Genomic DNA, 14,544 nt, shown 5'->3' with positions numbered 1-14,544 from the left:
TGATCCGCCAGAAACTTATTCGCCCTGTGAGACATCTCACCCTCAAGCCCGCTCATCCCGGCACCACCATCAAGGACTGCTGCAACTGCCGACGAAACAAGTCGGGCACCCGTACTCAGGAGGCACTTCTTCACGGTAGGCTCAATGAGCTCCACCTGGGAAGTAAGCACCCTGCTCGCCTCATCCACCGCGCGACACGGAGGAAGGTCCGGCTGGGGAACACTCCTCAGGCAAGTCATCGTCTCCCGAATCTCGGTGGCCGGGACAAGCAAAAGCGAGACCACCTCGGGACAACGATCCGGTGGAGGACGAGCACGAGGAGCAAGCATCGGACCGTCACCCGCTGCCACTAACTCCACCTTGAGGGAAGCTGCCTCCGCGCGGGCATGCTCCCTATCAAGGTTAGCCACCACCAAGTCCTCCTCAACTCGACGGGTCCTCGCGATCTCGTCCTTCTGGCGCTCCTCAGCAAGTCGAGCCCTGGTCTCCACGGCCACGAGCTCCGCCGAAACGCGGGAGAGCTCAGCCTCCACGGTCTTGCGCTGCACCCTCTCCGAAGCCAACTCACTCAAGGCAAGGGTACACTTGGACATCTCCACGTCCAAAGCAGCGGAAAGTGCCCCCACCTGAGTCTTGAGGGCAGGAAGGGCACCCACGGCCTCGACCAAGCCTCGCACCTGCAAAGAAGAGGAAGTTAGCACAAAGCTAACCCAAAGGGCAAAGGAAGATACGTCACGGATGCTCACCAGCTCCAGTGTCACGAAAGGGTCTCTCGCTCCATCCTCGGACGTCGGAAGCGCTCCATCCCTCGCCTGAGTCGGGGGCTCGCCCTCAAGAACCCCGGGCTCTGGGGCCCTTGCACCTAAAAACAAGCCAAGAAGATCATGTCAAAATCATTCTGAAAAAGAATGACGTGAACAAAAGAGAAGGGCACTCACCCGAGGTAGGAGCATCCTCCTCAGGGTGCTCGCGACCAATGGAGAACACCTGGGCGCCCGCACCGCTAGCTCCGGTCGACAACTCCACCACTGAGTCCCTCCGAAGCCGAAGCCCCATATCACGAGTGAAAGCCTCAACCTCGTGACTCGAAGGAGGAAGAACTTGCTCCAGTCCAATCTTCCCCTTCATGTGCAGATCCAAGGTCACCCTCAGGGGGGGCCTCGACTCGCCCACGACAGGATCCGTCGAATCCGCAGGGGCGTAGTCAAGAGAAGGAGAAGGAGTCGGGGGAGCTTTCCTCTTGCATCCACTCGACGGAAGAGGTATCTTGGGGACGGGCGTGACAGGCACCGCTAGGCCCAGCACCGCCGTTCCCGCCTTCACCTTCCCACAGGAATCCCGCAGCTTGGACCCCACCGCCAACATCGACGGTGTAGCCAAGCGGGAGTAGCAATCGCCCACTTGAAGAAGGCGACCAAGCTTCGGATCCTGCGCACAGGCACCATCTTCCCAAAGCACCTCGCGATGGTGTTGTGACATCCCCCCTCGCTAATCTTGGCCTCGTAGTAACGGTGCTTTGGCCCGCCGTACGGACCTATCAGCTGCGTGGCCCACAATGTCGCCCTCTCCTCGGAAAATGTCGCTGAAAAAGACAATCCCAAAATTGTTAAGTACCTTCACAAGGGAAAACAATCAAGGCGCGAAGGGGAGAGGAGCGCCACTCACGTGCGGTGACGAGCTGCGGAGGACGGAAAGATCGAGGGATCCTAATCTCGGACCTCGGACGACTCCTCATCATGAAGCGTCTCGCCATTACCATCTCCTCCATGAGGTCACGAAAGCTCCTCTCGGCGGACACCTCCTTGATCTTGGACACCTTCCAGAGGTCGGCCGACCGAGGATCGCCGGGGTGGGACACCTCCCTGAGACCTCCGGCCCCAGAGTGCCGGGGGAGATCACCCGTGTGCCGAAGACGGGTCTTCGAAGCCCGAAGAAGAAACCACTAGGACTCCCACTTGACGAACAACTTCTCCGCGCTCTTCCCCGGCATGAGCAGGAAGTCATCCCCAAAGCTGGGACGAAGCCTCAAGTTCACCGAACCAAAGGCGCTCAGAGCAAAGCCGTCCGGGGTGAGCAACTCCCTCACCTCCACGGTGAAGTAGAACAACAGAAGCTTCATCGAAGGCTCCTCGTGAAGCGCCATCTCGCACAACCACCTGAAAACGATCAACCTCACGATCGTTGACGGGTGAAGCTGGGCCAGCTCGATGTCGTATGTCTCCAGGAACTCCAGCAAGAAGGGGTGAACAGGCACACATAGGCCGGTGTGAAACCAGGACGAGAATGCCACGATGCATCCCGGACGCCGTCGCTGGTCAAGCCTCACCTCCTCGCCATCGGGCAGGATACCATCCCCCTTGGGGAAGTACCCCGCCTCCTCCAGCTGGGCAAGGTCCTCGGGGCTCATCGACGAAGGAAGAAGGTGGTCGTGCACCCATCCTCCTCCGTCCACCGGCGCTGTTGGAACCAAGGGAGGGCCACCGCAAGGGCGGAAGGAAACTTACTTCTTCCTCGACGGTCGGTTCGCCGCAGACTGCGCCGCCAAAGACCCCCTCGCCGACTCACCCACCGGACGCTCGACCTCGGGTCCCGCCATCTCGCCTGCAAAAAGAGAGACCCGCCAAAAGTCAGCAAAAGGCGACGAAAGTCCGAAAGAAATCAAAAAAAAGAGAGGAGAAAAGCAGCAGGAACGCGGCAATCCTCGCCCACGAGGTGCTCGGCTAAATGCCCGCAGCCTGCGCCCACGCACGCACGCCGCCTCACCGCGCAGCGTCCGTGCCTACGCTCTGCCGCCTGCGCCCCCGCGCACCTAAGCCTCGTCGTGCCGCGCCCACGCTCTGCCCCGTGCGTTCGCGCCCATGCTCTGCCGCGTGCGCCCGCGCCCGCGCTCAGTCGCCGTGCCCATGCCCGCGCTCTGCCGCCGTGCCCGTGCTCTGCCGCGTGCGCCCGCACCCGTGCTCTGCCGCGCGCGCGCTGGAGCTTTGTTGCGCCCGCACCCGCGCTCAGCCGCCGCGCCCGTGCTCGCGCTCCGCCGTCCGTGCCCGCGCGCGCGCCTAAGCCCCACTGTGTCGCGCTTGCGCTCGGCCGCCTACATCCACGCAAACAAGCCGAAGCTCGCGCCCGTGCTCTGCCGCTCGCGCCTGTGCCCGCCTCTAAACCTCGCCGGGGCCAAACAAGGGCCAAACCGACGCCCTCGTCGCGTCTCGGTATACGCACCGCCATGCCGCCTCCTCGCATCACCAAACCCTGGCCGTTCCCGCGCAGAATGCGCCTGCGCCCTCGCCCGGCTGTGACACCCCCGGAGCGCTCGACGAAATGCTCGCAAGGACTGCCAACTCAAACAACGTCAAGAACGGGGTCCCCAAGCCTCCTCCTACCTTCGCACGAGCAAGAAGGGCGGGGACGAAGGCGAGGATCGCCCGGGAGAACTTGCAAGCACGATCGGCACCGTGCCCCGCGCGGCCGTGAGCAAGCTCCGCGCCCCCACGACGACTCAACGATGGAGAGCTTCCGCGGCTTGGTCTCAACGAACAATGCGACCTCCATCATCACCGAAGAGTAGCTAATGCCCCTGCGGAGCTCCCTACTACACCAACCTCTCGAAGAGATGTCGAGCGCCGCCGAACTCGTCTTCGACGCCGGACAAATCAAACAAGCATGGTGTAGGCTTCTCCAGTGGATGGGGGTTCCATTTTATAGACCACCGGAGCTCCTTGGCGTCCGAGTCGGGCTAATGGTAAGGCGACACCTCGTCGTCCTATGCCTTGTCCAAAGCAAGAAAGCAATAAGGTCCCAACTCTGCAAAAGAAAAAGGTGGGAAGAAAAGGAATGAGGGGGGGGCTCCCCTGGCCGCCCCGACCGGAAGGCAGGCGCCGGCGTCACCCCGTCCAGGACGAAGAAAAGCTTTGGCCTCACTTTTTCCCCCGTACGAAGGAGGAAGAAGCCCCATGACCATCGGATCTAGGGCGGACAGCTCCTCCCAGCCGTCGGATCGGACCACATAAACTGAACCGGTACCGGGCTCTAACTGGGCCGCGGCCCAGTAATGGCCCCAGAAGTCAGCCGGAATAAAGAAAAAGGAAAAGGGGGCTGCGCGCCCAGAGATGGCCCAGGTGCTGGCCCGGCGTGATCCCGCGCCCCCGAAGACAGCCCAGCGGGCCCATGAGGCCGGCTAAGTTCGAAAACCTTGCAGAAAAGCCCAAGTTTTTGGAGAAATTGCAAATAAGACCCTGGAATTTTCAGGGAGGCCCGCAGGGCCCCTGATTTTTGCAAAAAAGTCGTGCGGGACACTGGGTTTCTCGCAGAGAGAACCCTAGCGTCTCGGTTTTTGCAAGAATACCACCCGAAAATCGATTTCTCGCAGAGAATTTTACCGTGGGCATGGAATTCCCCGAAACGCCTCCAAGGCTCCTGTTCTTTGCAGGAAAACCACCAAGTACCTCAACTTCTCACAAGGAAGCTCGCCAGGGAATCCATCAAAGATTCCGTCAAGAATACAAGAACAAGAAACAGGACTCAAGAGTCTCGCATCGGAGGTTGACCCGAAAGCATTCTCAATGCCTCCAGCTCAAGGGGGCTACTGTTGTAGTAAAATAAAATCCTTAAATGGGCCGGGCCATAAATCGTACGTGGCGACGACCAAGTCAATATTTCCAAGCATAAGTCAAGACGCCCAAGTGGCACGGTCAATCCTGCGTGGCAAGGAAAGACAAGTCAACAATTCAAAGCCTCTCATGCCATGGTCAAAAGGTCAAATGAGCTAGAGTGGGGGGCAAGAAAGGTGAGAGGAGGGAGCCCTCAGTCCATGGTGCACCATGGACCAAGCCCTACTTTTCTCACATGGTGCACACAAAAGTTATGGACCAAAAGAGCTACTTTTACCATTTTGCCCCCACTTTTCTCTCTCCCTCAAGGGTAGCCATGGTATTTTGTCATGGACCCCTAGGCTATAAATACCCCCCATGGGGGTATGTATCATTCACTCTCACTTGAATAAACTCAAGGGGAGAGGGCTAGAGTGCTCCCTCTAAAGTTCGCTCTCGCGCGCCGCTCTCGACTCAAAGTCGATCGGCCTCGAGGAAGTCTTCTAGGGGACTCTAGTTTCGAGGCTCCGAGCTAGCCTTGGTTGGCTCGGGCTCGAAGGAGAAGGGGTTGGGTTAGAGTTTCGAGGGTAGCCTAACCTCGATACTTGGAAAGACGCGTTCGGTCCAAGTACGAGACGGCCCCGACGAACCTCTCGCCGAAAGGTGTCTTGGAAAGATCCGCTCGTCCCAAGCCCTAGGCTAACAACCCCCTCGAAGACTTTCCTAACATAGGATTAAGTCGCACCCGCAGGGTCGACCGAACCTATTAAAAAAATATCGACGTGTCAACTTGTCCAAGTGTACAGCGACCTTCGCTATAAGGCCGGCGTACACGCCCTACCTTTATTTCCGTGCTTGTGCCATCGAGCATTGGCACTCCTTGCTCTAATTATTACCGAGAACAACAACAATATCAATCTACCTAAAAGTTCCAAACTGTCATTGTACCATACATCAACTTGACATGCAAACTCAAATTGATTTGATACTACAAAACATTGACAAATGAAACAAAGGACGTCAATAGAAAGCTTGCAGCAGGAATATTCATCACGTCATTGCAAAAACAAAGAGCTCTTCACCAAACCAGTTAAAGTGCTCACACGACAAGTGGGTACAAAAAGTATACAACTTCCATCGAACCTGATGGTATTCAAAATGTAGAAAACAGAAAACATACATACTCTCTTGGTTCAGTTATATATAGCATATTATACATGATTGGTTGAGATAATGCTTTGACGTCTAACAATTATTATACTAGCTATAGCATGTAAGTTTTATGATATAAAATTACGTGTTATTATATTTGCATTCAAAAGTTTATATTATGATTGTGATTTTATACTATCAAACAAACCACATATTCATGTTGTTAGTCAAAGGTTTGTCTTAACCTATGAAATTAATACTCTCTTACATCCACGCGCGGAGTACATTTTTCTATTATTCTATACAAACTTTCACACCAGTAGCTGTAAACGAAAACTAACGCTTTAGGCTGGTCATAGTAGGGAGTAACTCAGAGTAGTCTAAGTTACTGCTACCTTCTTCATAGTGGGTAGTAACTTATATGTGGTGTCATGCATTGTGTCATTAATTATGTTATAGACATATCTTGTCTTGATTTGTGTGATGTTATGATAACATATTTAGTTACCGTTTCACTCTTTTTTTTCATTTATTACCATGACATGTCACAAATATGTCTAGTTGGCATCTATGTTACTACGCTAGTTACTTGCCGAACTGGACCCCGTACACAGTACAGTACGTCCCGGTCCGGCCAACAACGTTGTACGGTAGTACAGTATATGAGTATTGTGGCCTTCTGGAATAATGAGTACTATGCATGGTAATTAATCACCGGACAGGAATATATTTTGACGGTTTAACGAACCTTACTTAATTTCCGGTTTCTGGAAATAAGAAAACCTGATCGAATACTACTCCATATATGACGACTTGGCAATTTTTAGGTGAATTTAATCAAATACTAATAATTCCCGGGTAAATTTAGGATATATTTTGGGGCTAGCAACACTGTCAGGATTACAGAGTTCAGTAATGGTGCGAAACCGTCACAAGTAGGCCAAAAACAGTCAAAAATAAAATTTTCGTGCCCGTAGAACTGTGCCCGTCACAAATATGATGTGACGGTACTTTGGGTGCCCGACATAAAAATAAATCACCGTCACTAAACTCTAAGATCCTGGCAGTGCAAGCCCTACTTTATTAAACAATCGATCATCTACTACCATATATAGTCCGTCAACGGAAAGTTGACACCACGAATCTTCACCTAATCGTTGCAAAACAAGAAGGGCATCTCATCAAACCTGGTTAAAGCAGCAGCCGCAGCCATATACATTTTTAATGCAGCAAATCGTAGATACATACGATCAATTTGAGAGTCGATTTTTCTGCCTGTAAAAATATCCCACAGAGGAGGTACACGCGTTAGCCGTTCATCGAATTATTAAGGCAACCAATATCATTTACCAATTGCGAAGTATTCATTTTGACTAACTGAACATGCATATTGAGTACTCCCTACCTTTGTAAATTCTTGTCTCCGTTTCAAAATTCTTGTCGTGGTTTTAGTTCAGATTAACTAAAACAATATCGTAGTTTTCGTTCAAATTAAAGGATAGACCAAGAATCTTCGCCGCATTGTCACAAAGCGGAAAAAGGCATCTTCACCAAACCTGGTTAATTGCCGAATTAAAGGATATACTCCTTCCGTGCACGAGCCAGTTTTGAGCATGCAGGGGCATTTTTTTTTAAAAAAAATACAATACAAACGCCCACACGCGCATAGGGCATGGGGGTGAGCATGCAGGGATAAATTAGATATATATGTACACACCGTTCTTCAAGACTTGTGCATACATACATGCAGATGCTCATATTTCTTTTGTTGAACGAAATACATATGCTCATGTTAATTAGAGTGGAACAAAACTATACAGCTATAAAACCCCACGAGCAGCTTCCCACCCATCACACTAACAAAAATTCAGAATACAACTGCCTAAGAGCAAGCCCAACGTTGGTCAAAACCCGGTGCTAAGAAGGGTCTAAGAACTTGAAGAACCGACCCTTACCATTGCAGCTCTGCTAGCTAAGGAAAAAAATTTAGACTCGACTCATCTTCTTGCGTCGACTCTAGAAAAGCGTTGACAACTGTGAAGCCCAAGGAAGGGGAGAAGCCACTGCTGCCTCCGTTGAAGAAGGCCTGATCCTCGCCGCCGCCGGAGGGTCCTCCAAATCACGCGTCGCCAGAGAGAAGCCGCGCGCCACCGCCGGAGGATTCTTCAAATCATGCGCTTGAAGATGACGAGTAGAGGGCAGCGGCCGCAGCGTGGTCCTCTCCATCCCTCCCTCTTTGTACTTCCTGCCTCCTTCGCGTCCCAACGAGAGCACGGTCCACCGCCGCCGCCATGCTCAAGGATTAGAGGATAAAGAGCAGTGGGAGATCAGAAATTCGAGGAGAAACATCAGCAGTAGATCAGAGATTCGCGACAGAGTGCAAGGGCGAGGAGGAAGAAGGGAGAAGGAAGAAGGAGAAGAAGCAGGAGCAGATATTGGGAGGAGAAGGAGGCCTGCGGTGGATTGGAGTTGGAGGAGGTAGATTGGAGGAGAAAACGAGGAGGAAGAAAAGGAGAGCGGAATCCAGCGGCTAGGAGAGTTGGGGAAAGTGGAGGAAGCCATAAAAAATTGTAACTTGTGGGTCCCATAAGTAGTAGCTAAGAAACATGCACACTACAGCAGTTTTTGTTTTCTTAGACCTGGTTCCAACATTTTTCTTAGCCCTGCCCACATTGCTCTTGCTAAGTGCCACCATGCATGCAAAAAAGAGTACTAGCCCAGCCGAAGAAACGAAAGACGAGGTCATGGTGAACCTCCACCCTTTCCTACGCGAACACACCGGCGGCCGCATCGAGCGGGTCCTGCGCAGCACATTCGTCCCTTCCTCCGAGGATCCATCATCCAACCGCGGCATCGCCACGAAGTGTTATGAATGCGACAAACAAGAACGAAGAACGAAGAAGAAATCACGGCACAAGGACACATGGATTTAACGTGGAAAACCCTCTCAAACAATGAGAGGGAAAAAAACCACGGGCGCCAGCCAGCGAAATCTCACTATATGGGGAGTGTTTACAACGCCAGGGAGGTTCTACAGATGCAAATCCTGCGAACTCTGCCGAAAACGGCGGCTTACAAGAGGTATATATAGCAGGAGCATTAGGGCAAGTCAGATCCGTAACGGGCACACCGGAAGTTTCGGTTGAAGGCCGGAAGTTCCGCTAATTCTTGAATATCCGGAAGTGTCGTCGCTCGATGCTCCGACACCAGGGGCGTGCATCCACGTCCCCCTTTTAGGTTCGGTAGGGGCGTCTGGGGCGGAGACCTGGTTATCGCCGGCACGGCCGACGAGGCCCTATGGGGCCGGTGAGACCAAGTGCCAAGAGGGCACGCTAGTACCAGAACAAATGCACACCCGTTCTTTTACCCAGGTTCGGGCCACCCGGAGGTGTAAAACCCTACGTCCTGCCTGTCTGAACTGATATTGATTGCGGATCAAGCATTTACAAGTTTTTGCCGGGCCAGTTCCCGGGTTTCCTCTCAATGGCTAAGTACTCCTTACTATTCTCTGCTTGCTGTCCACCGGAACCAACTAACCAACTCACTACCCTCCCAACTATCTGACCCGTCAACCGTCTAACCCCCTTGACCGTTGGCATGGGTCCTCCTTTTATACACAAGGGGATGCCACATGTGTCACGGTGCATGGGCTACAAGTGTCCAACGGGGAGGCACGCAACTCTTCTCGGTGAGCTGGTGGTATGCATGGGTGCCACCTCCGCTGCTAGGGGCCTAAGACCCTAGGGTAGGATTGGACAACCACTGTTCCTTGGATCGGACGGGTAACTACCTGTCGGTCGGCTCGTTTACTGAGCCGCGCGCCTTACTCCTTGCCTTCGTGGGACCGCGCGTTCCGCGCCCGCCACGCGCCTGCCCGGCGCCGTCCAGTGGGCCCCACGACCCGAGGCGGGGGCACGCGTCCGGGAACCCCCAGTCCCCGCAAGTCGACCCGGGAAGCACCCGGGCCCAGCGCACCCAGGAACCTCCTCCCGGGAAGCAGCTTCCCGGGAGGTGCCTAAGCAGGAATGTTCCCCGAAGCCTCGCTAGCCCCTTTCGGGCTGGTAGCTTGCCGGGAAGCTCGTCGGCGCTCCCCGGGATAAGACCTTCCCGGGAACCCGGGGGAGGGGCCCACGCGTCGCGCAGCGGTGGTACCCCGGGTGCCACTGGTGCGACAGGAAGTTCCGCAGCAAGTTCCGCATTTTCCTGAAAAGTAACAGACAGCAACCGGAGATTCGGCCGGAAGTTGGACCGGAACTTCCGGCACCTGGAATGGCTGGAAGTTGGGCCGGAACTTCCGGCCCCTAGGAATTTGGATCATAATCCCACAAACTCCACTTTGAGACAAATTCCTCCTTATAGCAAATTCCTCCTTGTAGCATGAACAGCAAAACCTCCTGAAACAAAGAAAACACTTTCGGCGCCAACAGCCACTAGAGGCTAAACAGTTATACCAACTAAACTTGAGCATAGCTCAAACTTAGCAATAGGAATAGGCCTTGTCATCATATCAGCAGGATTATCATGAGTGCTGATCTTGCATACCTTTAATTTATCTTGTGCAACAACGTCGCGAACAAAATGGTACTTGACATCAATGTGCTTGGTTCTCTCATGGAGCATCTGATCCTTAGTAAGGTAAATGGCACTTTGACTGTCACAAAACAGGTTAATGCAAGAAACATCTTGACAAAGCTCAGCATATAAACCCTTCAACCAAACAGACTCATTGCAAGCTTCAGCAATAGCCATATATTCTGTTTCGGTTGTAGACTGAGCAACAACTGGTTGTAGTGTTGCCTTCCAACTCACAGCACATCCATCTACCGTGAACACATAACCTGTGAGGGATCTCCTCTTATCCAAATCGGCAGCAAAATCTGAATCCACATAGCCAGCGAGTCCCTCATCAGTCTTGCCAAACTTCAAGCAAGCATTGGATGTGCCACGGAGGTACCTGAAAATCCACTGAACAATTTTCCAATGTTCTTTACCGGGATTAGCCATGTAACGACTGACCAAACTCATAGCATATGATAAATTAGGACGTGAACAAACCATGACATACATCAAGGAACCACCGACACTAGAATAGGGACCTCGTGACATATACTCAATATCTTCATCAGAAGTAGGTTTGCAACGCTGAGAACTTGAAATGAGAAGCAATAGGAGTACTAACACACTTTGCATCATGCATATTAAAACGATGAAGAACTTTCTCAATGTAACTTTGTTGACTAAGAAATAGCAACCTAGATTTTCTGTCCCTTTTAATTTACATATCTAGGATTTTTTTAGCAGCACCAAGATCCTTCATCTCAAATTCACTACTAAGTTGTGCCTTCAAAGTAGTGATTATTTTCATGCTCTTGGCAGCAATTAACATATCATCAACATATAACAACAAGTATATAGGTGATCCATCAACAAATTTAATGAAGACACAACTGTCATACTAAGATCTACTAAACCCACGTGAGATCATAAATGAATCAAACTTTTTATACCACTGTCTAGGAGATTGTTTCAAACCATAGAGGGACTTCTTCAACTTGCAAACAAACTCCTCTTTACCAGGAACCATGAACCCTTCAGGATGGTCCATGTATATTTCCTCCTCAAACTCTCCATGCAAAAATGCAGTCTTCCAAACTAACTGCTCAAGCTCAAGATCATGCATAGCAACAATACCAAAGAAAGTACGGATTGAACTATGCTTTACCACTGCAGAGAACACATCATTATAATCAATACCTGGTATTTGACTCAAACCTTTTGCCACTAATCTTGCCTTAAAACTCATAGGCTCATTAGGACACAAACCTCCTTTCTCTTGAAGATCCACTTGCAGGGAACGGCCTTCTTTTCTTTAGGCAAGGGCACAACATCCCATGTGTCATTCTTCTCAAGAGATTGCATCTCCTTTTGCATGACAGACAACCACTTAACACGGTTGCCGGAAACATCAGCTTCATTATATGTGGCCGGTTCACTATCATGCTCCACCTGTTCTGCACAACTCTCAAGTGCTACCTCTAAGAATATATAATTTGGCAGAATTCATATCACCTATCATGTGAATAAGAGAACCTCTAGATACCTTCAAGAGTCTACGCCCACCGGCGTACTTGTACCCGTCACAGTCCATGGTACTAAGTGAGATCAAATTTCTTGTCATGCTTGGTATCTGCTTCACCTCTTTCAACATGCGTGTCATGCCATCATGGGTCTTGATCTGAATGGACCCAACGCCAACAATATGACAAGGATTGTCATTGCCCACACGCACAAAATCTCCAGTCTGCACAGACTCATAAGAACTGAACCAATCCTTGTTACAACAAATATGAAAGGAACATGCTATATCAAGAATCCATTTATCATCACATGAAATACAAGCAGCAAGAACAGCGAGGCATTCGCCCTCAGAGCGGTCGGTGGAAACGACAGCGGCCTTACCAGTACCATCGGACTTATCTTTCGATTTGTAGGTACCGTTCCTTTTCTCCTTGTTCTGCAGTTTATAACAATCTTCAATGACATGATTATTTTTCTTACAATACCTGCAGAACTTATCTTTTCCACGGGACTTTGAACGAGTTTTTCCGCTCCGGCTCTTATCTCGGTTGCCATAGTTGTTGTTCCTCTGCTCGGTCCTACCACGAACCTGCAGAGCTTCTGCCTTTGACGACGACCCATCGGTCTGCACCATAGACTTCATCTTTTCTTTCTGTCTAAGTGCTTCTAAAACCTCATTAAAGATTAGAGAGTCATGGCTATAAAGAATTGAATCACGGAAATTTGTATAGGAACTAGGCAACGAGTATAAGAGTAAGATGGCTAAATCCTCATCATCATACTTAACCTCCAAAGCTTGCAAGTCAGAAACTATCTCTTGAAAAACAGTTATATGAGATATTATCGATCCACCTTCTTGCAGCTTATGGGTGAACAACTTCATCTTTACATGCATCTTACTGGTTAGATCTTTAGACATGCAGATCGATTCCAGTTTCAGCCACAGGGCTGCTGCGGATTTCTCCTCCAACACTTCCTGCAAAATATTATTGGACAAATGAAGTTGAATCAAAGACAAAGCCTTACGATCTTGCGTTTCTCTTCGGCAGTCCACTCCTTTTCATCCTTCTTGCCGAAGGAATCAAGCGCTTCATCCAGATCTGAAGTTTTGGCGAGAATCGCCCGCATCTTCACTTGCCACAACGAGAATCGTGTGGTGTAGTCCAGCTGCGGCAGATCGAACTTCAAGGTAGACATGTCGCAAACCCTACACGGAACCTAGGGCTCTGATACCAATTGTTCCGCTAATTCTTGAATATCCGGAAGTTCCGCAGCAAGTTCCGCATTTTCCTGAAAAGTAACATAGAGCAACCGGAGGTTCGGCCGGAAGTTGGGCCGGAACTTCCGGCACCTGGAATGGCCGGAAGTTGGGCCGGACCCCTGGGAATTTGGATCATAATCCAACACGAAGGACGTCATCATCGACGCCGCCACCGGCGTCTCCGCCCGCCTCTTCCTCCCCACCCGTATCACCGCCCCCAACAAGGTTATAACCAAGCTTCCCCGTGGTCGTGTACATCCACGGCGGGTGTGCTTCTGCACGGAGAGCGCCTTCTGCCGCACATACCGCAACTACGGCAGCCTGGCCTCCAACGTCGGCCGGGGCGCTCGTCGTGTCCGTGGAGTACCGCCTGGCCCCCGAGCACCCCGTGCCGGCGGCCCACGACGATGCGTGGGCCGTGCTCCGGTGGGCCGCGTCCTTCTCCGACCCATGGTTGGCCCACCACGCGGACCCCGAACTGGTGTTCGTGGCCAGCGACAGCGCCGGCGGCAACATCGCTTACCACACGGCCGTGCGTGCCAGCCAACATGGTTCCATGGACGTTCAAGGGCTGGTCGTCGTGCAGCCATATTTCTAGGGAGTTGACCGACTGCCGAGAAGTTGACTGGGGTGGGGCCGGCGCCGTGTTTCTGACGTGGCTTGACCGGGTCTGGCCGTACGTAACTGCGGGCCGGGCTGGCAATGATGATCCCCGGATTGACCCGACCGCAGAGGAGATCTCGTCGCTGATGTGCAAGCGTGTGCTTGTGGCCGTGGCTGGGAAGGACATGCTAAGGGAACGCGGGCAACGGTTGGCTGACCGGATATGCTATTGCTGGCGCCGACCGTCGATGATGATCGGAGGCAGCAACGACGATGTGATCTTGGTGGAGTCGGAGGGCGAGGACCACGGGTTCCATCTGTACAGCCCTCTCCGTGCCACGAGCAAGAAGCTCATGGAGAGCATAGTGCACTTCATAAATTTCCAGCGGACGACGACGGCCGCCGACTCCTTGACTGAGCTGCCGGCCGCTTTCCTCGCGGAGCCGCACGAGCTGCATAATTTGCATGCGTCCAAGACATCGGCCGGTGAGATGGGCTCTGCTCGGCCTTTTGTTGGCGTGCCTACAAGGTCCGTATATGGACGTGTTTGGTTATGGGATGGCCATGAAACTTGCGACTGGGCCAAGCTCTACGATGCGTCGTGGTGCTTCACTGAAAGTTGGACTGGGGAATGCATCCAAGACAAGGCATTGTAAAAAAGGTTATGGGAACCGTATCTCCTCCCGTAGGAGGCCGCGTTGCTTTGTATTGATTAGAACCGAAACCTTGGCTTAGGGACTTATAAGGATTGTTACACGATTAGGATTACAACTTGGGGGTCACGTCAAACGTCTTTATCTCAGACGGACGCATTTACAACAGAAGAGAGATTCTATCCTATCGGAAGATCTTCTTGTTAACATTCCC

At 51.8% G+C, this 14,544-nt stretch overlaps 1 pseudogene; it reads left to right on the top strand.

Annotated features, from left to right (window-relative positions):
* The first annotated feature begins 11,881 nt into the window (after positions 1 to 11,881).
* LOC100840274 lies at positions 11,882 to 14,412 on the top strand (annotated as a pseudogene).
* The last annotated feature ends 132 nt before the right edge of the window (positions 14,413 to 14,544 follow it).

The sequence above is a fragment of the Brachypodium distachyon genome, chromosome 1 (assembly GCF_000005505.3).
Source record: "Brachypodium distachyon strain Bd21 chromosome 1, Brachypodium_distachyon_v3.0, whole genome shotgun sequence".
NCBI classification, from domain to species: domain Eukaryota; kingdom Viridiplantae; phylum Streptophyta; class Magnoliopsida; order Poales; family Poaceae; genus Brachypodium; species Brachypodium distachyon.
Note: the sequence above shows the minus strand (reverse complement) of the source record. Positions and strands in the feature narration are given on the sequence as shown.